At 42.5% G+C, this 3,665-nt stretch overlaps 1 pseudogene; it reads right to left on the bottom strand.

The window, feature by feature from the left end:
- Nucleotides 1-1,341: 1,341 nt before the first annotated feature.
- LOC124557457 lies at nucleotides 1,342-1,460 on the bottom strand (annotated as a pseudogene).
- Nucleotides 1,461-3,665: the final 2,205 nt, after the last annotated feature.

Below are 3,665 nucleotides of genomic sequence, written 5' to 3'. Positions count from 1 at the left end.
ATACAGCATTCACATGCTTTTTTTGTACATGTATTAGAAATAGCAATGTATGACAACGACTCACTACATGCATATGTTCAAAAACGAATACTCGAGGTCATGATTGTAACTGACATAATCTCGAATTCTCGATAAAAGACTGATGTTCACAAAGCTGGATGGTACCATGAGGAGGGGCATTAACCTTCAAACAAAAGAGAATAATAAACTACATCAGTGAAAGTTGAATAGCTTACAGCAGTTTTCTATCCCAAACATTATTGTGTTTAAGACTTTGGTGGTGACTGTAACAGAACTTGGCCTTGCACTGCCTCTTGTTTCATTTCAGGTTATTATAATTTCCGAAACAAGGCAGCATGTAATCGGTTTCTTCTGAAGACTGCTTGCTTCAGCATCTGTAATGGAAAATTTCAGTGAGTTACGGTAATTAGGGAAGATTTCAGATTGTGAACAATCTAGTTGGAGAATGACGCCATGCGAATAGGTGCCTGAAACTGAAACTCGTGTAAGATCGATGTTAATATATTTTCTGAACAATATCTTGAACAGTCTTCGACCTCCTAGTAACTAACAGACACGAACTTTTCGACAGAATTGCTGTTTTGGAGGAAATCAGTGACCATAAGGCTGTTATGGTCTCATTTACCACAGACGTACACAGGTCGTGTTCTAGTGGTTGACTTCACTGCCTCTAGATCGCTGGTTCTATTCCTGCCGATGGGCAGATTTTCACCGCTCGGGGACTCGGTGTTCGTGTTGTTTTCATCGTTTTACCTCATCTTCATCGTCGCTTAAATCGCCACATTGGCGTCAAATAGAAAGATTTGCACCAAGTTGCTGAACAACCCCAGATGCATAGCCAATAATACCATACGATTATTTCATTTCAGATACGGCTGGTGTGAAAAGGGATATTAAGTGATAGGTAAACATAATTAGGAAGTAAGTATGACAAGAAAAAGATAGCAGACTATCTGAGCAGTAAGTACACGGTTTTAAGTATCCAGAGATTTATGCGATATAATTTGGACCTCTATGTGTGGAAAAAGGATAAGAGGTATGGGAAATACCCACTTTACTTCAATAGGCAAGCTAGAACGTTTCTTAAAATAAAGAGAGCTTCATAAAAAACAAACACTGTCAGAACAAGACTTGAAGGCCCAAAGTACTGACCGGTCGCCGTGTCATCCTCAGCCCTAAGGGGTCTCCGGATGCGGATACCGAGTGTCATGCTGTTAGCACTCCGCTCTCCCGGTCGTTGTCATTTTTCACGACCACTGCCGCTACTTCTCACTCAAGTAGCTCCTCAATTGGCCTAACAGGGTCCGAGTGCAGCCCACTTGCCAACAGCACTCGAGAGACCCGGCCGGTGACCCATGCAAGTGCTAGCCAAGCCCAACAGCGCTTAACTTCGATGATCTGACGGGAACCAGTGTCACCACTGTGGCAAGACCGTTGGATAAAAAGAGCTTAATACCAGATTAAAATTAAAAGGAAGTCTCGCTGACACACAAAAGCTGAACAAAGCTAAAACGGCCGTAAACAGAGCAATAGCAATTTTAAAATAAAATTAAACGACCAATCTGATGTAAAATACTTAGACGTTTTAGTCTAATACAAAGTCAGTTAACGGACCAAAACCACCTATACGTCGCTCAGTAATCATATAGATCCTGAAACGGAAGATAAGTGATACAAATACTAAATGCTGAATTACGCCTTCCGAAATTGCTACACTATCTTAATCGCAGAAGAAAATTCGGTAGATTACAGCAGCAGCTCCATGAAAAATATCGTAGGAGATTATGCTGCATGCAGGTTGTGCCGATAGATAATTATAGAAAACTGCAGGAAGATCTTCGGAGGATCCACCTTTTTCTTCTGCTGGCACTCACAACTGACGCTCAACAGTAATAAACGCAGCGTATTGCGTGACCTACTATTGAACAATTACACTACTGTCGATATATCACTGTAAATAGGAACAAACGTAATTTGTCTCGGCGTATCCACCCGAACGGCCATGACGGGAGCGACAACTTACTCGTAGAACAGATAGCAGTACAACCAGAAACTCGGAGGAGATTGATTCAAAGAATCGTCAAGAAATACAAGTCACACAGGAAAGAAGTTGCTAACTACATTGAGATATTTTCAGTATTGCTCATCATTGTGGAACCTTTACCCAGTAGGATTAATAGAAGAGACAGAAAGAGACACAAAGAAAGGCGATACGTTTCGTGAAATGTTTGTTTAGTAAGATTGAAAGCGTTACGGAATGTTCATGAAGCTCCAGTGGTAGATAGTAAACGAGAGGCTTTGTTCATCACGAAAAAGTATTCTGCTACAATTAAGATAATATACGAGTCAGACAACATATTACCTTACCATGTATTTACGTCACCAGATGACTATGTCAGGAAGCACAGAATATTTAAGCTTATACCGAGTCTTACCAGACCGTCTTTTTTCCCGCATAATTTTCGTGGATGGGCCAGGAAATAGGGAGGGAGCCCAAGTATTATCCTATTTATGAATAAATGCCCTTGTAGAACGACCTGAACGTATTACAGATGTCCAGAGAATGCAAGAATAATCAGTCACGGTTTTGAACTTCAAATGTTCAAATGTGTGTGAAATCTTATGAGACTCAACTGCTGAGGTCATCAGTCCCTAAACTTACACACTACTTAGCCTAAATTATCCTAAGGACAAACACACACACCCCTGCCAGAGGGAGGACTCGAACCTCCGCCGAGATCAGCCACATAGTCCGTGGCTGCAGCGCCCTAGACCGCTCGGCTAAGGTTTTGAACTTAGTCCTACTAAATACAGGTATAACGACTTTAACATCTTTCGTAAACAAATATTGTCATAAACTATAGGAAACCAGTGGGAAACGAAGAAGGAACATTGTCATGAACTATAGAAAACCAGTGGGGAACGAAGAAGGAACACAAAGACATCACACAGAAACTTCATATTTATTTGGTGCCTTGATAGAGGGCAATGAAGACAACGATTCAAAGCGCAGTGCTGTGGCTTAAATACGATTCGTGGACAAATAGACTTGTTATTTACAGCGTGATATTTAATTCATAGGTGCTTTCAACGTGCCCACACAGCGGCGTAGAACAAAGTTTAAGCAATTAACTAATGGTATGTGACGCTTCGACTCTGCATGAGTAATAGCGCTGTAACTTCAGGGAAGTATCGTTTGATGGTCATCCAGGATCCGGACGACAGCCGAAGATGAGCTTATCCCTGGACCACCGCAGGCGACGAGTAGCTTTTACTGATTGCAAATCACATCAATGTTGCACGCAGCGTGCCACCTACAAACATTAGAAAGGGTTTCCTGGATGTCAGACCACGAACAAGGTTGCTGCCCTTCACGCTCCCTTTCACGCCTTATCACTATGTAACCAGTCTCGTATGGTGTTATTCGGGAGGACGACGGTTCAGTCCCGTCTCCGGCCATCCTGATTTAGGTTTTCCGTGATTTCCCTAAATCGCTTCAGGCAAATGCCGGGGTGGTTCCTCTGAAAGGGCACGGCCGATTTCCTTCCTCATCCTTCCCTCACCCGAGCTTGCGCTCCGTCTCTAATGACCTCGTTGTCGACGGGACGTTAAACACTAATATCCTCCTCCTCGTATGGTGTTGA

This window comes from Schistocerca americana, chromosome X, assembly GCF_021461395.2.
Source record: "Schistocerca americana isolate TAMUIC-IGC-003095 chromosome X, iqSchAmer2.1, whole genome shotgun sequence".
NCBI lineage: Eukaryota > Metazoa > Arthropoda > Insecta > Orthoptera > Acrididae > Schistocerca > Schistocerca americana.
The sequence above is the reverse complement of the archived record's forward strand: the minus strand, read 5'-3'. Positions and strand labels throughout refer to the sequence as shown.